This window comes from Rattus norvegicus, chromosome 8 (assembly GCF_021556685.1).
Source record: "Rattus norvegicus strain SHRSP/BbbUtx chromosome 8, alternate assembly SHRSP_T2T, whole genome shotgun sequence".
Classification (NCBI taxonomy): Eukaryota; Metazoa; Chordata; class Mammalia; order Rodentia; family Muridae; genus Rattus; species Rattus norvegicus.
The window spans coordinates 80,553,529-80,577,394 of NC_141541.1; the positions used below are offsets into that span (position 1 = coordinate 80,553,529).

At 44.0% G+C, this 23,866-nt stretch overlaps 1 long non-coding RNA gene across 6 annotated transcripts in view; it reads right to left on the bottom strand.

Annotated features, from left to right (window-relative positions):
• The window catches only part of LOC148004240 (uncharacterized), a 54,487-nt gene that overhangs the window by 7,349 nt on the left and 23,272 nt on the right, over positions 1-23,866 (bottom strand). For 2 of the 6 annotated variants that reach the window (XR_015627827.1, XR_015627824.1), the window contains exons 1-2: positions 310-902; positions 109-141 (exon numbers count right to left, since the gene is read on the bottom strand). This is a non-coding gene — a long non-coding RNA (uncharacterized LOC148004240). Of the gene's footprint in view, positions 1-108; positions 193-309; positions 1,290-3,867; positions 3,933-4,536; positions 4,645-21,543; positions 21,622-23,866 lie in introns of those variants that run through there. The other 4 variants (XR_015627825.1, XR_015627826.1, XR_015627823.1 and 1 more) reach the window with 4 other exon arrangements.

A 23,866-nucleotide genomic window follows, 5' to 3' on the forward strand; every position in this document is an offset into this window, starting at 1 on the left:
CCTCAGAAATATCTTTCTAAATCAACTCATATAAAATACACAGTGTGTATCTCTTCTAGCTGTAGTCTTCTTTTGCCCTGCAACTTTTTTTTTTTCATAACACTTAACCATCACACGGCACTGAACTGTGTATCCCATCACCTGTAAGGAAGTCCAAGAGCTCAGAGTCTGGGCTTATTCACTGTTATGTCCCTGATAAGCAGAACAGAGTCTGGTACATGACAAATTCCTCTATAAAAGCCTAGTGAATTAATGTGTGAGATGTAGTAAAGGGAACTAAAAAGGCAAAAGGAAAAAAAAAACATATACCACAAAAGAGCTGCAGAGTTAGTCATTTACAAGTTCTGGAACATTCCTACCATTTCAGCAGGGGAGAAAGAAAGCAATAAACCCTCCTTATGGCTCCCACTTGTGATAAACCTTCTCAGGGAAAAGGGAATTTGGGAGTCTGTCACCAAAGCAAAGACTTGAGGTGTTTCCTACTGTGTTCCCTGTAACATTCGTGAAGAGGAATCTCCACTTGCACACTGGATGAAAGGTTCTTTTTCCACCTCAGCTGCACATCAGAGCTTTGAGAAAAACCCTGAGGGATGCTGACAGACTTTAGCTTTCCCAAACGTCTCTTTGGGCGCGTGTCATCAGCCAGGTGTGCTCACAGACTAGATGGCGCCTGGGAAGGAGTGAGGATGTCGTACTCCGGGGCCCCTGGGGCAAGCGAGCTAGCCCTTCCCTGTGGCCGCCGGCTTTCCGCTGCGGCCTGTCCTGGCCAGGTCGCCGGGCGCGGGAGAGCCCAGCGGCGTCTGCACCCTTTCCTCCCCCGCCGCGTCCTCCTCCGCCCACGCGCTGCAGCCTTAGCTGCGGCTTTCCGACGTTCCCGGCAGCTCGGAGCCCGGAATCCAATTACTTTTCCCTGAGGAGCTTCGTACACCCGCCTTGCCCCAGAGGGAGGAGCGGGGGTCGAGCGGCCGCCCACTTCCCGCCGCCCGAGGCCGAGGCCAGGCCACTCGGGCGGGGCGAGCGCGGTCTCGGAGGGGCGCGCAGAGCAGCCGACGGGACTATTTGTCCTTCCGCGTGCGGCCCAGCTGGGCCCCGGCGCGAGGCTCCAGGCGCTGCGGCCGGAACGCCAGCGTCCTCCAGGATGAGTGGCAGGAGATTAGCCCCGGGGCTTCCCCGCGCGGGCGCGCCTCGCGGCACGCGCGCACGCGCACTCCCGGGTCCGAGGCCCGAGGTCACCGTGTGTTCTGTGGCCTTTTCCTGGGCGCAGCACTCGCGGGCCCCAGTATTCAGCTCTGTAAAGTGAAAGTGAAGTGGAACAAGATGGCCAAGGGTCGAGTTGGAGGTTTGCACATGTGCTCCACTACATTCCTGTGTCAGGAGACTGTACAGGGACGATACAAGGGTGAATCTTTCAAGAGGAAGGAAAGGAGGACTTCCTTCCTGGTTCTTCAGAGACTGGGTGGAGAACCCATTGATCCCCTTGAGGGTTCTCGCTCACTTGGTTTAAGCTCTGGTCACAGAGCTTCATAGCCCCTATTATTTCTGCAGCCTAGGGCGGAGGTCCTCAACTTCCTCCTGCACACACTGCCAGATTTATGAGGCCACGGCTGACAAACACGCTTGAAGGAGAAAATGCCCTATCATGCCTTATTTTCTCCGTTTGGATTCAACTTTCCTAAGACTGTGGGTGACCCTTAGGCCCTTGATGTTCTTGAATGTGATTGACAAGCGTGATTAGTAAGCTAGTGAGAGAGAACCAGAGAAATTGCTATCAAAACAATTACATACAGGGACATCAGAACAAAAGCCCAAGAGCCCTGGGGACTAAAAGACCATCCTGGCTGTGCCATAGATGCCCTCTGGGATGGTGGCCAAGTCAGATCATCTCTTTGTGTCTTGCTTCTTGGCAGGTTGAATAAAACTATCCTGCTACTTCCTGTCTCAAAGAGTGTTATAAAAATAAACTACAAGAACCAATTGAAAAACATTGCAGGTCTAGTTTTTTGGAAGTGGGGGGAAATGATACGGCTGAAAGGCACTAAAGGGAAAATTCTATGAGGGAAAGCCACTTGAGCATCTGCCTATCATCTTCTCCGTTCAGTCTAATGTACACATATAGAAACCATAGGTAGAGTTCTCTATTAAGTACTATGTGGTGTTTTTAAGAATTACAATCTAGTCAGCCCAGCTAATTGCATTCTCAAACTCTCTTCCATGCTTATGTCCTAGCCATTTCCACAGTCTCTGACTACAAGATTTCTGCTCCAGGGCTACAGAGCACCATTAGGTACAAAATAGTGCTGTGGGTGGGCTCTCCACTTGAGGCTAAGCTGTGATGTAGATTTTCAGACATGTATGCCTATGGAACCTATGATAGGCAAGGCTCCACAAACCTGTGTACTGGCTAAGTGAAGAGCCTCCTTGGACAGAAGAGATCCCAGGAAAGAGGAAGCTCTGAGCTTGAGCAGGGGTTAGAAACTGTGGGGGAAGGGATGTAGGGCTTCTGTCTTTAATCTTTGTTTGACACTAGTAGGATAGGAAAGTAGAGGGAAAGTGAAATCTCACTTTCAGGTGTTTTAAACCCAAGCATTCACATTTGTAAAACAAGTTTTACCTTCTGAATTAGTAGAAAAGATCAACCTAGCAACAACATGGCTAGCAACAGAAAAAGTCCTGCCTTGAAGGTGCCTTTTGAAAAGTGAGGACTTTATCATCTCCTGAGACATTCTGTGGTAGCCCCAGAATGGTTAGGAGTAATTCACAGACATTTTTCAGGTCCTCAGAACACTTCTTTCTGCAGTCCCCTCTTCAGAGGACAGTCATCCCTCACTGCAAAAGTCTTGGCCTCAAATGTGAAAGAAATGTGCTTCTCTCCCTCAATGGAGGAGAGCTCTTTCTAGAGACCCCTAACAGAACTGGGTCCTATCGGGCAGTATTATTTGGCCTACCATCCTCAACTGATTACTTGTAAGAGGAATACCACTCGTAATCTATGTATCATGTATCAAGTGTGGGAGTGCACACCGTTAATCCCTACACTCAGGACACATTGAATTCGAGGTCTATGGACCAAGTCCCAGGACAGCCAGGGCCACCCAGAGAAACCCCTGTCTCAAAACAAAACAATCTACCCACCCTGCTGCTCAGAGAAAGCACATGCAAGGGTGTGATCCAAAGAGCATCAAACTTTGGCAGGAAGAAAACCCAAGTAACCAAGGCAAAGTGACTATAGCTTAGATTCCCGTAGGAGTCTTGCTTTTTTTTTCTCCTACCTCAGAATATTTATTTTTGTCACATCAGTGGACTCTAAACTGTCCTGTCCTCTTCCAGATTCTTCCTTTACTATGTCAGTGGACAGGTAACTCCAAGCCTGGCCCTGGGATCTCGCTCCCTCCATCCCCACGGCGTTTTCTAACCCACACTCTTCTACTTGCTCCTTCATTTACTAGAATCAGAGGATCACCGAAGCCACTGTCACTGTTCTCCAAGAGCCAAACTGAGAGACACAAGAATAGCTGCAGATGCTTCTGGGTGAGGATGCCCGACCCTTGCACTTCAGTGCATATGGGGGGTTCTCCTTTGGCTCCGCAATGTGGGAGCCATCGTGGTGTCTTTAGCCTCTCGGTGGGAGAACTACATCCATTTCTGCAGGCCCCTTTCCTACTAACCCAATTCTCAGGAAATTGGGTCTTGTTCTTCCTTTTTATCTTCCCCAATTACATCTAGGGAAAACTCTGACAATAGCTTGGCTAAACCCCTGGCCCTCCATTGTCCCCTCTTTTTATATTAAACAATTATATATTCACTCCCTTCCAAGTAGTATGCCATAGGCTAGGGAGACATTAGTGGGGACACCCAATTGAAACTTACATTCTGGAGAGGGAACCTTTGCTTCTCCACAAGGCTTGGCTCTGAATTCAGTTACCTTAAAGGGACTGGAAAAGAAATAAAAATTGAAATCATTAATGGCCAAATCATTAACTCCAAGCAGCATTAACTATGTAGCAGAACTCTTTGCTAGGGTTTTAATTCTTTGCCCAAACTACAAATTATTTTGATCTTTACACAGCTCATAACATTTCACATCTTTTCACCGAGGCCATTGTTTCAGACAATTACAGTTCCCAACAAGATAAACACCATGTAGGGCAATGCACCCGTGGTACAATATGCTGTATTAATAACATGCCTTGTCAGCCGAGCAGGCTAGGCTATGGATGGATGAATACAGCAAAAAGGGAGCCTGTATCTGATGCAAGTTTATGTATCATCAGAGTCGTTACCCTATCTCCGCTCACAGTCAGGAACCTGTCAGATCTTATTCAGAAGAGTGGCCTGTAGATGCACGGAAAGGTGATAAAAATATTTACTGTTGCCTCCTTTCCTTTGGCTATGCTTGCTTGCAGATGTAGTGAAACCAAATTCTGATCTTTTTAATATTCAAAACCCATTCAGTTTTATTATTCCCACTTTCATTTTTAGTAGAAAATATGTCCTCCCGAGCAGTGCTACACTATATTGAAATACAAAACTGCTTACGTATTTTCTGCTAATAGCAGCTTTGCTTCAGACGGTGTCATGGACCCTTGGTGTCTAATTTATCTTGACAGGTCTGAAGTGGAAGTAAACCAATTCCGACTCCGGGTCCTGAAATACGAGTCAGGGAAGGTGCATGTCGCAGCAGTGAAATGAGAGCGTTTAAATGAAATATGAAATCCAGTCCATCTGAATGAGTCCCCCTAGCATCTCAGTGCAGGAGAGAAGCCGGAGGGGCTCAGAATCCTCACTCAGCTTGTGAAGAAGTACATGGCCCTGAGCAAGGCATTTAAATCAATCTCTGTGTCTTGATGTCCTCATTTTCACAGCATTGTCAGTGAGACCTACGGTGCCCGGGACTGGGCGTTTGAAAGAGAAGAAAGCCACATTCTATCAGAAATAGCTGATAATTAGAAACTATCAACGAAAATCTGTTGAGTCCTGCATCTGTCTGTTCCGTGATGTGCGGTCTACCAAGTGCCTTACCCAGGTGCTCAGGCAACCATTATTGCACGAATGGAGGAAATCAGGGGACCAGCATCATGTTCTGTTGAGTCCCAGGAGATAGACTAGGAAATAAGAGATACATAGACAAAGAAAAGGACCCTTAGCAAATAAGAGGCTCCACCACCTTTGAGTCCTATATTATTTATTTGTCCTGTTCCCAGAGTGCTTTGAAATATGTCTCACTATGTAGCCATGGCTGGCCTAGATCTCTTTATGCAAGCCAGGCTAGCCTTGAACTCACAGAGGTCCACCTGCTTCTGCCTCCCAGGTACTGGAATTAAAGGCCTGTGCTACAATGCCTGGCTCCTAATCTTGATTTCTTTCCCTTCCTTCCCTAGTTTAACTACTGCAAATAGGGCTGGTGTTGGCCGGGGAGCAGGGGGTTGTTTTGTTTTGTTTGTCAAATAGAAGTAACGAAAGCTGACATTTTTGCCTCAAGTTCAGTCTCAAAAGACAAAACCTTTAGTGCGGTCGTTTGAATATGCTTGGCTCAGGGAGTGGCACTATTCGGGAGGTGTGGCCCTGTTGGAGTGGGTGTGGCCTTGCTGGAGGAAGTGAGTCATTGTGGGAGTGGGCAATGAGACCCTCCTCCTAACCACGTGGGTGCCCGTCTTCTCTTAGCTGCCTTCAGAACAAGAGGTAGAAAACTCTCAGCTACTCCAGTGCCATACCTGTCTGGAGGCAGCCATGCTTCCTGCCTTGATGATAATGGGCTGAACCCCTGAACCTGTAAACCAGCCCCAATTAAATGTTGTCCTTTAGAAGAGTTGCCTTGGCTATGGTGTCTGTTCACAGCAGTAGAAACCTAACCAAGACATTAGTCTCCAATAGTTTATAATTATAGTAGAAATAGATATTGCTAATGTCTCATCAGAATACAGAGACCCCCCTTTCTGATTTAGGTTATTAAAACTAGCACGTGCATTCTTAACATGTTATATGGTGAATGGGAAGCATGTCTGAAGGACTGCTGTCTATAGACATCTCAAGAAAAAGCAAAGAACTGAATTACTGGGTTTTCTTAGCTGAAGGGTTCAAAGGCCAGCTGTAGTCACTTAGTCTCAGGTTGCCGACAGATATTTTCTAATTAGTATGTGTGAGCCTGTCAATCCTCGAGAAACAGCTGACCAGGTTTGCTAATACTGATAAATGTTGTATTTGCAAAAAACTAAAAATTTGGAAAACACATTTACCCTCTTGGAGTATAACATCTTGCCAGTACTTGAAGACTTTTCTTTGGGATTGATAGTGATATCAACAAATGTCTTTTTCTGACATACATTGAAATGTGGCATTTGGAAGATCTGAATTACTGAGCAAGTCTATATTTTAAGACTCTTACTTGTCAAATTTTGCTGTGCCATTAAAAAGTACTTACAATACTGAAAGGGTATCTGAAATGACCGCCCCACCCCACACACTGTATATCTTTGTGAGGCTAAGTTATCTCTTATATTAGCCAAAGCAACATATTGTGATAGACTGAAAATAGAAACAGATACCGAATCAAGTTATCTTATAGTAGGCCAAATGTTCAGGGGGCTTGCAAATGCAGAACGATGCCATGTTTCCTTACTAATATGTTTGTTTTAAAAAAACAGTCAAATGTAAAAATACATATGTTAACATGGAATGGCCTATTTTTTTAAAAAAATTATTGTGGAAAATTGTGCATACGCAAAATTATTTTAACATCTCTACATGTTTAGTGACTTTCAAGTATACTTATAGTATTTTATAATGTCTCCTTCTTCCCAAACCAAACTCTGTGCCCATTACACCATCGTTCTCTCTTTCCTTCCCTCCCAGCTCCTGACAATGGGCATTCTGTGTTCTCTGTGAATTCAGCCATTCTGGTAGAGTCAAGTAGAATCATGCATCTGTCTGACTGTGCTTAAGATATTCAAGGTTTATTCATATTGTTATTCTTATTTTAAAGTAAATAGATAATTGATAGTAGTCTTTTTTCTTTAAGAATTTTTTGGTAAATTAGTTCTTTGCAATTTCATATATGTATATAATATATTTTCTCATACATCTATCCTTTCCGTCCCCTCAATCCCCCTCCTTCTTCCTTTCTCTTTCTCCGTTCACATTATATCTGTCATGTATATCTCCTTTCTCTTTTCTCTTTCTTACGTTTATATGTTCTCACTTTGTCTGTGACCTCCTGGCTGTCTGTGTGGCCATGGGTTTTGAACTGTTCACTGGAACCTAATATGTTCAGTCCTCGAGTACACAACTAAAGACAACAGCAGGCCATACATTAACCAAAACAACACATTCTTAGCCAGAATTCCTCAGTAGTTCAGCAGTGTGAGGTAAGGCCTTGAGAGCTCCTCTCTAATCCACGGCAGAGCCAGTCTTGTACAGGCAACTGCAGCCACTGTGAAAGATGGTAATGGCTCTGTCGTGCCTAGAGGACAACATGCCCTTTCTCCTATCTGCTGGCTCTTACAATCCTTTTGCCTCCTCTTCTGCAGAGTCCCTGAGCCTTAAAAGTGGCAGGATAGATGTCCTTCGTAGGGCTGAGGGCCCAGGCACCGCTTATTCTCCGTGACTCTTGGCACTCGCTGTAGTTCATTGCACAGGGACGCGTCTCTGGTTACAAATGTCTAAGCATATGTCTATGGGTTTGTACATAAATATTTAGAAGACAGTTTGGTGGCATGTCAAATTTAGCTAAACAGCTACACTAAAATTCCCCTAACGCCTAAGGCCTTTTCAGATAGGGGATTTTGCCTGAGTTTACAGTACCAGGCCTGAATGCCCTCCTGCAGAGCAGGCCTCAAAGCCAATCAAAGAGCAGTTTCCACTGTAAAAGTCATGCTGTTGCTGTACCAATACTCATCAGATGTAACTCTAATGGACTTAATATCTTAGAGCAATTTTAGGTTTTTAGTGTAACTGAATATTAAGTACACAAATTTCCACATGATTTTATCCCTCACCCATTTAGAAACCCTATGCTCCACCTCTACTCTCCGAAAACACTGGTCTTTTTACTCTTGTAGTTTTGCCTTTTCAAGACTGTCATAAAGTTGCAACCATTCAATATGTTCCCTTTTCATATTGGGTTCTTTCCCTCAGAACACACACTTAAGTTTGTCTCTTCTTGTGGACCGATCACTTTATTTCTTTTATGTTTCATAGTATCAATATATCATAGGTTATATATTTATCCACCTGCTAAAGGAGGTTTCTCCTAACTCAGGAAAAAAAGGTGTAATATATTAAATATTTGTGTGTGTGTGTGTGTGTGTGTGTGCATGTGTGCGTGTGTGTGTGCGTGCGTGCATGTGCACACATGCACGTGTGTGTGCCTATATGTGTGCATTTAAGCTTTCATCTTCAGGTATAATCCAGCATACCTGCTGGGTTGTATGGTAAGATTATGGTTAGGCCAGGTATGGTACATCCTAGTCATCCTCAACTTCTGCAAGAAGATTGAAAGTTCAGGTCTGGGTCTTGGCTGAACAGCAAGTTCAGATCCCACCTACAAAGGAAAGACGGAAAGAAGGAAGGGGGACGTTAGCTGATAAGGGCCAATCCAAAGAGCTGCACAGTCCTGCATTCCCAGCGGCAGTGAGGCGAATCCTCATCAGTGTCGAATGGTGTCAGTGTTCTCCTCTGGCCGCTTCAGTAGTCGGATCTCTGTATCCCAGTGTTTGCATTTACGTTTCCCTACGTCACACTGTCTGAGCACCTTTCACCCGCTTCTGTGACATCTTTATATCAGTGTAGATGTGTGCGCGTCTTCAGGTGTTGGCCCATTTTTAAAGCAGGTTGCTTAGTTTTGCATGGTTGAGTTTTAAGAAGGACGGCACTCCCTCTTCAGGTAAGTCTTTTGTGAATATTTTCCATCAGCCAGGAGCTCGTCTTTTCATCCTTTCCACGTGCTACTCACAGAGCAGACATGTTCCGTTGTGCTGGCATCTGGCTCATCGATTCTTTTTCGTATGGGTTCATTGTACCTTTAGTGTTTTATCCAAAAAGTCATCAGCAAACCTAGGGCCACCTATATCATCTCCTGCTTCACCTCCACTTTGTAACCACTTTGCATTTTGAAGATTTCCTAATTGTATATGCATGAACGTTTGCTTACATGTATGTGTGTGCACCATGAGTGTGCCTGGTGTCTGAAGAGAGTGGAAGAGGGCATTGCTTCCCCTGGAGCAGGAGTTCCAGAGGGTTGTGAGCCACAGGGTAGGTGCTAGGAACCAAAACTGGGTCCTCCTCAAGAGCAGCAGGAACTTTTAATTACTGAGATTTCTCACCACCTCCAGCTTTGTATTTTAAATTCTAGACTGGAGTCTATTTTGAGCCAACTTTTGTGACTGGCATAGGGGATTTGTAGATACGTTTTAAATATATATATATATATTATATGGCATGTAGGTATCTAGTTGTTTTAGCATTATTTGTTTAATAGACCCTTTCCCATTATATTCCCTTTGTTCCTTTGTCAAAGATCACTGGACTGGATTGTGTAGGTCTATTTCAGGACCCTCTATTCTATTACACTGATCTCTTTGGCCATTCATTCACCAATAAAACACAGGTTTTGACAAAACTCTTTAAATGATAGATTTGCCAACAGTTGTGGCTCATATCTTTAGTCCCAGCACTCAGGAGGCAGAGGCAGTTGAATCTCTGTAAGTTCAAGGCTAGCCTGGTCTACAGAGCCAGTTCCAGGATCACCAGGTCTACCTGTCTCTAAGGGGGGAAACAATAGATTGCCCTTCTGGGTACCATCACTAGAAAGCCACTAAAACCCTCATAGTTCAGTCTGAGGCAAGCAGTTTGGGAAGGTTTTTTCTTTTTTCAGTAATACTTGAACCATTCTTCTAAGACCAGAAGAAGGAACACAGCCTTGATTACTATAGCTTTAGACAATACAAGGTCTTGGATTTGAGTGAGGTCAATAAGAGGAAACACTGTGCTGAAACTAGACAAACAGGGATACACCACACACACACACACACACACACACACACACACACACTCTCTCTCTCTCTCTCTTTCTCTCTCTCTCTCTCACACACACACACACTCACACACACACACACTCACTCACACACTCACTCACACACACCTCTTGGCACTTCTATCCTTTGTCTCTCCCTATAATTCTTGAAGCAGGTTGTTAACGTCTACAAGACAACTTACTGGGGTTTTGATTAGTAGGAGCCCTTGCTCCTCTTTTTTCCTCCCAACCCCCCCAACCCCCTCCCCACTTTCTTTTTCTTTTGAGTAATGGAGAGAAAACCCAAGGTTTCGTATACATACTATGATAGGCAAATACTGTATGGGCCTATTTCAGGACCCTCTATTCTATTACACTGGTGTCTTTAGCCATTCATTCACCAATAAAATATAGGTGAATTCACTGAGCTACTCCCCCAGGCTAGAACTGACATAACTACCTGTGTGTGTGTGTGTGTGTGTGTGTGTGTGTGTGTGTGTGTGTGTGTGTGTGTAGTGTGTGTGGTGTATCCCTGTTTGTCTAGTTTCAGCACAGTGTTTCCTCTTATTTATCTTTGACATATTTTTAGATTTACACCTAAGCACTATATTTTAGAAGCTGTAGTTTTTGAATAGCATTGGGTACGCTTGTTCCTGAGCTGATGGCCCTGGAGTTGACCTTCAAATGTTCTTCACCATGTTCCTTCTTTTTCTGGTCTCAGAAGAAAGGTATAGATATTGTTAGAAAGAGATGCATCCCTGCCAAACCGTCTGCCTCACACTGACCTAGGAAGGCCCGAGTAGCCATCTTGCACAATGCTAGTGCCTGAAGTACAGTCTTAAAACTGTTGTCAAAATCTGTTCTGAGTTTATTACCATAATACTATTTATTATATAGTTTGCCATTCTTACTTTTGAGGAAGAAATTAGCTCATTTTTCTTTGTTGGTTTGTCATTACCCCCTCACCCCCCAACCCTAGACAGGGTTTCTCTATATAGTCCTGGCTATCCTGGAACTCAGTGTAGACCAGTCTGGCCTCGTGCTTGGAGATCTACCTGCCTTCACTTCCCAAGTGTTTAGATTAAAGGTGTGTGCCACCACTGCCTGGCATCTTGTTTTTCTCTACATGATTTTCCCCCTTACTTATATCAAGCACAGTTTTTGATGGTTGGGTGGTTTGTTTCATTTTTGTTTTTTGTTTTTTTTTTTTTGTTTGTTTCACTGAATAAATACAGGGCATCTACTCTATAGATGGCATCTTCAACCTGTGTCTGTGCACATGCCTGCAGTGCATTGACAGGGGAAGCACATACAGCAGAGCTGGACAAAGCCCTCAAATCCATGGCTTCATAGAGCTTCCGTTCTACGGGATGTATGGGAGGAGGGGAGGATAGACGGTAAACAGAAATTACACAATACAGTCAGGTCGTGATAAATATTATTAAGAAAAATAGATCCAGAAAGTAGGCTTGAGGAATGTCTACTTAGTACCAGGGCTGCAAGCAGAGTAGAGAATGATGGGTAGCTCCCACCCTAACCAAAAAAATCACTGTCCTGAGGACTTTGCCCTGTATCTCTCCTCACAGTTCCCAGATGGATTTCTGTGTAATCAGTGCTCAGGCAAAACTGGACCTGTCAGGGCAGAACCTGGAGATTAGGTGGAATGTGCCACTGATGATATAAACATGAGGAAACGAAAGCATCTCAGGTGTCATCGGTGTCCACTTTGTATTTCTGATTTGTCAAGGAACCAATATTCAAGTAAAAGGGGGAAATCAGAGCCACAAGGTGTGGACCAGTGTGATGTTTGGAGGAATAGAAGACATTTATCTAATCAGCAAGAGCTGAGAAGATGAACCCTCAGGAGACTGAGCGGCAGAGCCTCGCTCGCAGCTGATTTTGTTTATCCTGGTGCCCTGAAGAGTTTCTTATCAAGATCACCGATGGCATGCTAATGTGGAAGGCAGGTCTTCCTTGTCTAGTGCTCTCAGTTTCTCTCAAGACTCTTCCTCCTTTTCCTACCTTCCCTCCTTTCTTCTTCCCTCTCCCTCATATTCCCTTTCTCTGTGTAGACTTTAGACAATCTCATCCAGAGCCATGACTTAATAAGTCTTCTATACACTGACAAATATTTTTCATATATACATATATCCATATTTCATATATATATATATATTCTTGTTTTCTCTAAGTTAGCAAATCTAACTTGCTAAGTGGTATCCATTATTATGCTGAATGGATATTTAAACATGGTTAAAGTGGAAAACTCGACATCCGTTCATCTGCCTTCCCTAATTTCCTAATACAGGCCTCCCTAAATCTTTTCTATCCCAACACTAGTGCCATTGTTTATCCTATTGCTTGGTATAGTTATCATGTAAATCCTACATGCGGTCTTATCCCTAGGTTTTATGCAATAGCACCGATTAAAAAATTGTCATTATCGTGCACCAGGAGGCTAGCAACGAAGATCACAATAATTTTAAGATCATCCTTGGCTATTTAAAAAGTTCAAGGCTGGGTTAGGCTGCATGAGACTCTGTCTCAAAATAACAACGGAACTATGGCCTGCCTGCACTGCCTCACTGGTGTACTTGACCTGAGGTGGTAGAGATTAGAATGGATTGCAGTCCTGCTGTGAGCACAGGCAACATGGGAGAGCCACCAGCCACTGAGGCAAGATCCCTGGGCTTGGCCTCCCAACTGCATGGTCATTGAGAGACTATGCGCTCGGGGATACAGCAGGAAAGATCATTCCTGTTGGATCCTTGGGTTGTTCTGTGAAGGCTAGCACGACAGGAACTAGAAAAGGCCAGCATGAGCAATAGGAGCCCAGGAGGAAACCACTCCACCCTTTTAGCACTCTGTAGACAGATCTTAACTCTGTCCAGTGTGCAAGGGAGATGCTGCTGTGCAAGTGCTGAGGAGAGAGTGTGGAGCTGAGGCTGAGCATGCCGATAACTGACACGGTGTCTTTCAGAATAACAGGGGGGTTTTCCACAGAGTGCAAGCATCAGACACTGTGATCTTCTTCAGTTCTCAGATTATTCACCAGGAATACCACTTAAAATTAGGGTTTACAGGGCTGGAGAGATGGCTCAGCAGTTAAAAGGACTGGCTCCACTTCTAAAGGACCCAGGTTCAAATCCCAACACCCACATGGCAGCTCACAACTGTCTCTAACTCCTGTTCCAGATCTGACAACCTCACACAGACGTACATGGAGGCAGAACGCCAATGTAAATAAAATTTTAAAAAAAAAAAGTAGAATTTACAATGCTCCTGCTTGGTTCCCATTCTACCTTGAAGTTTCATCTAGGAATGTCACTGGTGTTCTAGCCAAATTCTGTCCCAGGCGCTGAGTTCAGTGAAGGGGTTTCAGATGAGGAATGGCGCAGTTTGGCTGTGTGTAATGGCACATGCCAGATTTTGGAGGCCAGAGTGAAATGAGCATGTAAGTCTTGGAATTCGAAGCTAGCCTGGGCTACATATTGAGACCCTCATGTAGACAAAGGTCTAGTTGTGGGGACTCACACCTCTAATCCCAGTGCTTGGGAAGCTAAGGCAGTTGGTTCTCATGAATTGGAGGTGAGTCTGGCCTATACAAGTGACCTTGCCTCAAAAACCTACAAAACGAAACAACTAAGACAGTACTTGTCAGGAATGCGCAGGCGCTCGTATGTGGATTACAGAGGCCATATCTAACAGGTACATAGAGCAGGAAGATAAGTCAGTTAAATGCTCTTTTCAAACTCACGCTTTCTTCAAGGGGTAATACTTTCCATACTCACCTGTGCAAATCACTCTTTTTAAAAATTATTTTTATTAATTAATATTATTATTATCATTAAATCTTTTTTTTACAGTCCAGTCATTATCCCCCTCCAAGTCTGCCCCTTGACTGTTCCTCATCCCATTCCTCCTCCTCCTGTCTCCAAGAGGATGTCCCCACACCCTCCTACCCCCACCCCACCAAACCTCCCTACTCCCTGGGGCCTCATGGCTCTCAAGCGTTAGGTGCATCTTTTCTCACTGAGGTCAGACCAGGCAGTCCTCTGCTGTATATGTGTCCGAGGCCTCATATTAGCTGGTGTATGCTGCCTGATTGGTGGCTCGGTATCTGAGAGATCTTAGGGGTTCAGGTTAGTCCTATGGGGTCCCCTTCCTCCTCAGTTTCTTCCAGCTTTTCTCTAATTCAACCACAGGGGCCCCTGGCTTCTGTCCATTGGTTGGGTGTAAATACCTGCATCTAACTCTTTCAACTGCTTGTTGGGCCTTTTGGAGGACAGCCATGCTAGGCTCCTGTCTGTAGGCACATCAGTGTCAGGCCTTGGAGCCTCCCCTTGAGATGGATCCCAAGTTGGGCCTGTCGTTGGACCTCCTTTCCCTCAGTCTCTTCTCCATTTTTGTCCCTGCAGTTCTTTTAGACAGGAACAATTCTAGGTCAGAGTTTTTGACTATGGGTTGGCAACCCCATCCCTCCACTTGATCCCTCCATTGTCTTTCTACCAGAGGTAGACTCTACAAGTTCCCTTTCTCCACTGTAGAGCATTTCATTCAAGGTCCCTCCCTTGGAGTCCTGAGCTTCTCTCACTTCCCAGGTCTCTGAGACGCCCCACCATGCCACAGGGGCACGTATTTCACTATGTTCATTGTGGCTTTTTTATGTAGCCAGAAGCTGGAAACAACCCAGTTGCCCCACAATGGAAGAATGGATACAAAAAATGTGGTTCGTTTACACAATGGAATACTATTCAGCTATTAAGAACGAGGACATTATAAGGTTTGCAGGCAAATGAATGGAACTAGAAAATATCATCCTGTGTGAGGCAACCCAGACCCAAAAGGACATGCATGGTATGTACTCACTAATAAGTGGATATTAGCCAAAAAAAAAGAAAGAAAGAAAGAAAGGAAGGAAGGAAGGAAGGAAGGAAGGAAGAAAGAAAGAGAAAGAAAGAAAGAAAGAAAGAAAGAAAGAAAGAAAGAAAGAAAGAAAGAACAGAATACCCAAAACACAATCCACAGAACTCAAGAAGGTTAACAAACTGAAGGGCCCAAGTGAGGAAGCCTCAATCCCATTAGGGAGGAAGAAGAAAGCAATAGCAGGAGTCAGAGGGAGGGAGGGACTGAGGTGGGGGAGGGGACAGGAAGGGTGTGAGGGAAAAATGATCAGGTATTGGGGGTGGGAACAGGATTGAAGCCCTGAGGACCAGCAGAAAGAATGGAAACAGAACAGTCAACCTTAGGAGATAGGAGGTGGGGAAACCCTCTAATTAATTAATTTTTAGTACTGAGGACCAAACCCAGGGTTTTGCACATTCTAGGAAAAATGTTCTCCTACTCACAAACCACCCTGAAAGAGCAAAAGTAGTCTACTCATTCAGTTGAGCTAATCACATCAGTTACCTAGCAAACAGAAAGCCCTGGGGGTTATGCTAGAGGCATGTAAGGTTGGAGAGGAGATTTAGGGCAGAGGTAAAAGTACAAGGCTGTTGAATGTGTCGCTGTGTGGGAAAAGTAAACTCAGGGAAGTGTTAGGGACAGGCGAAGCTCTGCAGTTCTCAACTCAAAGAGGAAGGAACAAGAAAAGGACGGTGGAGGGGGATTAAAAACATGTCTTTAGTTATGGCACTAATTCATCTAGAATTGAACTTTCCAATAACGGGGGAGATGGGATCATAAAATAAAATTAGTGCATATTTTTCTATTTTGGTATGAATTTTTTCAATTTTTCATCTGAATATTAGTGAAAAGGAGACTTAATGATTTATTTTGTTTTGTTTTACTTTCTTTGAATGTGGAGAACTCACAGATGCTAGGTAAGCACTCCTACTAATACAATACCTTTCCAGCCCACAAGAATGTCACAGGATATTCGATCACCCTGTGAACCCAGAGATTGTGCTATTTACTGAAAGAAAAAAAAAAACAAAACTGTTTCTAGTTGTGGGTTCTTTAATCCTTCTAGCTGAAATTCAAACATGCACTTAGTGCACACCTTTAATCCTCAACAATGACGGGAAAGTTAGTTAGAAGGAAGCACCCATGTTTGAAAGTGCCGTCTAATTGAACGGCAGACAAAGTGACAAATCAGAGAAAGATTTGACAGAATAGGATATGCACAATTCTCAGGAGAAGAGAGCAGAAAGAAAGTTGGGGGGCAGGGGCACAGTTTTACCAGGAGAGTTTTACAGAGACAGGTTGCAGAGAGAACGAGCTAGACACAGGTCAAGACAGAAGGAGCCAGAAGATTAGAATGGATTGCCAAAGTTAGTATGAGGCCAAGCAGAGCAAAAAGTCAAAAGACAAGAGAGAAGCCAGATTGGATCAGTTAGCTTGGAGAGGAGTTGAAGCCAGAACAGCTGAGTTGAACCAGCCAGCCAGAGTTCAGAACTAGAAAGTGTGAGCTTATCCAGCAGCAAGTCACGGAGGCTGAAAACACTCTAGGCCTAGATTAGATTAGATTGTATGGAGGCTAGAAGCTTCCAAGACTAGGCCTAAGTTAGCAGGCAGAGGCAGTGAGTCTCCAGGCAACAATTACATCAGGAAAATAAAAATTACATTTACACATGAATATCATGGAGGCTTAGATTAGAGAAATGTTTAAGAAACTGCTTCCTATTCTTATGTAAAGGGCTGGCTCTAAACCTGCTTCCATGGCCAGAAAGCCTCCTTATATGGAACCAGAACCTCAGCCATGTTCTCAGGTCTGCTCAGAAAGAGGAAATCAGGTAGTTATGCACGTTTGAAAGTTTTCTCTGGAAGAACTCAGCACAAGCTGCAGAGCTGTGCATGAGGCTATGGACTCAATGATTTGGGCACTAAGCTCTCAGTAGGAATTCTGTAACTGAGCCAGCAGGTGCCCATAGAGCTGACAAGTGAAAGAATGAAGGGTGCTTTAGGGGCTAGGGATGTGGCTGCCTTAGTACAGTGCTTGGCTAACCTCTGAGTTCTGTCCTCAAGTAAACTCGACCTGGTGGTTAGTACAAGCCTACAATCCCAGCACTTGGGAATGTAGAGGCAGGAGGATCCAAAATTTAGTGTCGGTCTGGAGAGATGGTTCAGAGGTTAAGAGCATTGACTGTTCTTTCAGAGGTTCAGAGTTCAAATCAGCAATCACATATGCGGTGGCTCACAACCATCTATAATGGGATCTGATGCCCCCTTCTGGTGTGTCTGAAGACAGCGACAATGTACTCATATATAATAAATAAATAAATAAATAAATAAATAAATAAATAAATAAATAAATAAATAAATCTTTAAAAAAAAAAAAAAGAAACCAAGTGTCATCCCTGGCTGCATAACAAGTTCAAGACCCTGCTTCCCCCCCCCCCCCAAAAATACTTAGGAAGATTGAAGGTCTGGAAACATTGCTCAGTGGTTAAGAGGACTCTCTGTTCTTTCCGAGGGCCTGAATTTGATTCCCAGTGACTAAAGCATCTCTAACTCCAGCTCTAGGGGATCTGGTGTTCTCTCTGGCCTCTATGGGCACCAGGCACACACGTGGTGCACACACATAAATGCAGGCAAAACCTCATACACATAAAATAGGATTTTTTTTTTTAAAGAAAGAAGTCATGATAATCTTAGGATAAAAATTTACTGCAGTAACGGAAATTCAGTCACTATACTTTGGTAATAAACTTCTTGGCCATAAAGAGCCCTAAAATTAAAAAACAAAACACCCTCAATCATCTTAGCCAGATGTAGTGGCTCACACCTTGAATCCTAGAACTTAGGAGGCAGGAGCAGGTGGATCAATGTGAGTTCAAGGCCAGCCTGGTCCACATAGTGAGTTCCAGGACAACCCAGGCTACATAGAGCAACCCTGTCTCAGAAACCAGTAAAACAAAACAAACAAGCACACAAAAGCCTCACTTCACCATTTATGACCCTGCTGTTTTCTAACCACTTTTCTGTTTACAGAGTGTTCCTTACTTGGAACTTGCCTGGTGTCTTCTCCTGGGTAGATTCGTGATAGGCATATGTGGTGAGAAAATTACACGTGACAGGACATCATTCTCCAAGCACTGTGCCCAGAGGCACATCCAATCCACGTCATCATCTGGCCAAAGTTACCAATCATCTTTTATGTGCATTCAGATGCTATATTTTTCTCATTTACAATCTCATCAATATTAATTGCCCCAAATAATACAATCAGCTTTGTGTTTATTGCCTCATACCCCAACTACCAATTAAATTGTAGTTCCACAGAGGCAAGATGGTTGTCTGTTTTATGTAGAAACATAGCCTTTCTTTATGACAGGACATTATTTAAGCACTGCAAATACCTATGGTCATAAGATGTGAAGACAATATGGGAAAAATACAATTAAGTATAATTTCAATATCCCATATTAGCCAATATATTTAACACAAGTCATCGTTAGTAAAATGGATTGATAAGGTTACATACAAATTCCCCTTGCCTCTGTCTGGAGATGACAGAATGTAAATAAAAAGGTTAAAAATTGGGAAGAGCGTTGGAGAGATGGCTCAGCAGTTAAGAACACTGGCTGCTTCCACTGATCTCTTCCAGAGGTCCTGAGTTCAATTCCCAGCAACCACATGGTGGCTCGCAATCCTCTGTAACGGGATTCGATGCCCTCTTCTGGTGTTTCTGAAGACAGCGACAGTGTACTCACACACATAAAAAAATAAATAAATCTTAAAAAAAAAAAGAGGTAACCTCCAAGGTTACCTTATTTAAAAAAATAAATATTGGTAAGAGAGAAGAGGCAAGAAGCAGAGGGAACGAGTATGTCACTGACATATCTAGACCTGTCTAGTCTCTGGACTGGGATTGTTCTAAACATCCCACTCTGGAGAGCACTGAGAGATGTCGTTTTCTGTCTTTCTGAAAGTCAACCCTCCTCCAGCATTATGGCTCAACGTTCTTCTTTTTAAACCGTAGTTCATTTCAACTCAGACATTGCACATAGTACAAATTTTGTTGATACCTCTTAAGACCAAAATCATGAAGTAAAAGACAGAAACATCATAGTCAATGACCAGTTGAGTCGATTCAATGACTGCGAGTGACGGGTCGCTCTATCTTCTGTTCAGTCAAAGGACAGCAGCAATACTATGCTGTCTCTGGGTTTGTGGCATCTCTAGGTGACAACTTCAAAGGGTGGTTCACAAAAAGTGGAGAGACTTGGCTAGCTGGTAAAGAATTGCAGCAATGAACGTCAAAGTGATATACTTCGCAGTGGTATTCAAATGGGAACATGAGTGGAACTCCCCAAGTGTCAGCTGACAGTGGGAACGCTGATCCTGCCATTCTGTGAGGGATTCTGGACATCATCTAGAGGACTTAGGTGAAAGTGAACGCCTGAAGGAAACTGGTTGCTTCAGAAAAGGTAAAAACATCTTAGAAGTAAAGACAGCAAAAGCCCCATGTTAAACTGTCAGAAACACTTCATGTGATTATGCAAAGGATAAAACATTAGATTCAGATTAAAACCCGGAAAGCCAGGAGCTGGAGAGATGGCTCAGTGGTTAAGAGCATCAGCTGCTCTTACAGAAGTCTGGAGCTCAATTCTCAGCAACCACACAGCGGCTCACAACCATCTGTGATGGTATCTGATGCCCTCTTCTGTCGGGTCTAACTTGGGAAGGCACTAAACACTCCACTCATAGGCTATCCTTCCAGATAGAAAGTTATGCAAAGGAGTGTAGCAGCTGGTGTTCTCTTGTTAATTGTGTTACCCCAAAAACCCTGCAGTGACTAAAGGAAGGCTGCCCCTCAGCTGGCTCACTCTGATTGGTAATGGCTGGGCAGAGGGTGATGGGAGCTGCAGAAGGAAAAATGTCCGAAATGGCTGCCCAGAAGCGTCTCGGGCAGCAAAGACTAGGGAGCCGCTCCTTGCCCAGCTATTTTAAAATTAGCGGCCATGTGTGCATGTGCATGTTCATGTACATGTGCACGCATCTTCTATATGGTGCATGGCAGTGTAGCCCCTACTGAGTGGGCAGTAATGGAGTTCTAAGGTTTTGAAGTGTTGGGCCTGAGTTAAGAGTGATTACTGCTGTTCTTTCAGAGGACCACAAGTTGGTTCTCAGCATCCATATTGGGGCGCTCACAACAACTTGTAATTCTAACTCTCTTCCAGCCTCTAAGAACACCTGAACTAGCATATACGCGTATGTACATAGTGCTCATAGGATGCCTTCTGCTAGCATCTTCTAGAACAAGAGGGACTTTTCGCCTATGAAGTCTCAACAATACAGTTGCCTAAACAAGGCCTGCACCATGACAACACCAGCTGACACACCAATATGGATGGGGGAATTTCACAAGGTCCTCCCCTAGACAAGGAACTACATCAAGTAATGGCTGCTGAGAGGAGAAGAATCACCTTTCTCCAGTGAAAAGACCTGCTGATAGGTTAACAATCTAAAGTGGCCAGTCCTAGGCTGGAGAGATGGCTCAGCGGCTAAGAACACTGACTGCTCTTCCAGAGGTCCTGAGTTTAATTCCCAGCAACCACATGGTGGCTCATGAGCATCTGTAACGGAATCTGATGCCTTCTTCCTGTGTGTCTGAAGATAGCTACAGTGTACTCATATACATAAAATAAATAAATAAGTAAAAAAAAAAAACAAACAAGGCATAGAAACCATTTCATTGTGAAGCCATAGTAAGTCACAGTGTGTCCCACAGTATATCCCTCTGTCCACACATCTTCACTTGCAAACATTCATTGCAATGAGTCAATGGTCTGGTTCGAAATTTCTGGCTTCTGTGACACCATCAACATTGTATCTTCACCAAGTCTCCTCCTGGTTATTATTGTGTCCTGTGTCATGGAGATCCTGCAGCTTTGGATCTGCAGGACAGGTATGTTCATGCACTCCGGCAGTTCATAGATGGAATAGATTTTGGGGTGGGTCAACTCAAAGCCAAGGGTCTGGGTCTGTGTGGTAGTTGAGTTGGTCAGTCAACCAAGTCTCTCTAGCACTACTCCAGCTGGGCTACCCAGAGCTACAGTCAGCAGGAGGCAGGGTCCGCCCTCCTGCTCTCTTGTCTTGGGCTGGCTCGCCTGCACCTACACCTCCAGAGCCAGCTCCACTGTGCTGCTCATTTAAGGCACAAGGCCCACTCTTCCAAGGGCTTCAGCCTGTGAGGGGCTGGGCCAGCTCTCCAACTCTTGCACACTTGGGCCTGGCTCACCCATGTCCTTGCCCTCAGGGCCAGCTCCACTTTGTTGCCCAGGCAACTTGCAGCATATGCTCTCCTCTAGTTCTCATGCCCTCAGGGCCAACTCTTCTGACCTATTTTTTCTTTTAAGTAAAACCTTGTAAAAATTATGGGATAATCATAATTTTCCTGTTGATATTCTATCACACTTCTGCACTATTCTAGTTTTCAGTCTCATTCTTATAGTTCTATACTGCTTGAATGCAAAGCAATATGCAGTATAGGATTTCCTTACCATCACCATCATCATAACAACAAACAAACAAACAAACAAACAAAACCAAAGGGCCCCTGGTAGAGGCGATGATCCCAGATACTGGCTTACCTCTAAGGTCAGCCTAAGGCTGTACCACTAGCTTCTGTTTCAACAGAGTTTTGGGCTCAGCTGCTCACAGTCAGGAATCTGAAGAAGCAAGAAGGAGGAAGGGTTAAAAGCAAGATCTATCCCTTAAAGGCACAAAGCCCTCTCCCGTGACCTGTGACCAGGCCCACCTCTTAATAGTCTGTCCTGCTATGAACTCAACAGTGGGTTAATTCATCGATGAAGTTAGTATCCTCGGGATCCAGGCCACCTCTATAGTGCCTGGTGGGCGGGGAAAGGGGGAGGGGGGAGAGGGCGGGTGGATCTAGACTAGAATAATTGGTCAATGAGTGGCCTCTCCTTGGAACATTAATGATTCTGTCCTTTGCTGTCCCATCAAGCCAGACCCTGGGATTCTGTGTCTCAGCTTAGGGTATTACAGTTTCTAAGTGTTCACATTTGAAACTTTAATTTATTTTTTCTTTGAAAGTGTTATTACTGCCAGACGCTGGTGGCACATGCCTTTAGTCCTGGCACTCAGGAGGCAAAAGCAGGCAAATCTCTGAGTTCAAAGCCAGGCTGGTCTACAGAGCAAGTTCCAGGACCGAGAAATCCTGTCAAAAAAAAAAAAAAAAAAAACAGAACAAAACAAACAAACAAAAAACCCACAGTGTTATTATCTAGACTAGTACTATTGTATAGCATGCTTATAAATGTTCGTGGAATTCTGATTGAATAGCTGCTTTTCTTCAAATAACATTGAACGACGATTCTTATCAGATGTGTGCAGTTCCTGGGTTATAAACAACCCCCTCTCCTCTCCATTTAAATCATTCAATATACGGTTTTAGACGTAGAACATTGTCTATTAGTAGCCAGTATATCTTATACTCTTCTCTAGAGACCTAAGTTGTTGTTCATCATGCCCATAAGTGTAAGAATGTGCATGCACGAACACACACACACACACACACACACACACACACACACACACACACACACACGAGGGAGGGGGACACGCAATAATGGGCTCAAAAATTTTATTCTCTAGCAAGCCAAAATGTCAAACACCTCAGTGGCAGGTATGAAAAACAGTAAGCCTGTCCCTGCTGAGCCACCCGCTGAATATTCCATATGCCAGATGCTAAATTTAGGAGAAAGAAAGGAAAGTTTAAAATCTTATTCTCTATTCACTGCTCTGCAAGAGCTGCCTTTTCTTTTCTTCCGGAGCAGCTGCAGCAGAAGCTTACATGAATGCAAAACACAAGCGCTACTAGAAACAAGGCATAATTTAAAAGAATTCACCAGATGACTTAAACAAATAAACCTAGTGGGTTAAGCTTATTGTTCTACAGAGAATAAGCAACTCAGCTACCCACGGATTGATGGAATTCACTGGAATAGAGCAGGGCTGACAAATGGGGCTAAAATATTTGGCAGTGTACTTTGTCCTGAGACAAATGACCGACTTACTTTAAATTCATTTCCTGCAGCTGGTGAGTGGGTGGCCAGGTCTGCAGCCCACCCATTGTAGCCAAGTAACATTTCGTGACTTTGATGGGTTGTCACCTTTTGATTCTATATTTTACAGAACAATGTACACTGCAGATCGTTTTGCAAATGTTCTGCTATAAACGAGGACCCTTTGCAAGCCGCAGCCACGCTCAGAGAATGGGATGTTTGCACAAGCTGCAGAATAGACTGTTGGGCAGCAGGCAGAGCTCGAGCAGTCAAACACGGCTGCTGCATCTTGGCCTTCACAATGCCCCTCTGCAGGACTGAATACTTCACCCATTCCAAGGATTTACTGTATGCAGTGACACTGGAGTGGGCTGTGGGAGATAACTTAGTGCTGATTTCTTACTGCGTTTCAAGCCATTCTTGCATGAATCCGGGGTTGTCAAGTTAAAACTTCCTGTGAAGTTGGTGGCATTTCCACATGAATATGATTCTATACAATACATTGGATGAGCAGAAATCTGGATGGCTGAAAGTTGGGAAACAAGAAATCAGTTAGGGACAGAGTACTGATGACTCAGTTTAAAATATTTAGGCCAACTCCCATTCTTTCCCTCAAGGAGGCTTCTGTGACTGTTCCTTCCTAAGCTCAGCTCTTCCTCTTCTGTGCATCTGTGGTTTTCCCTCCTCTCCCAATATTTCTTTATCCACCGTAAATGATAAAGGGGTCTACAAAGTGCTAGGTAATCTACTAAGAATTGTTCTTTACTCCCTTGGTATTTCTGCTAAGTGTAAATGGAACCCTAGGCCCTTAATGTTTTAATTTGTGGGTTGCTTATAAATAAATACTGCATCAATAATAAAATATTTAGAACTTAGTTTTTCTTCA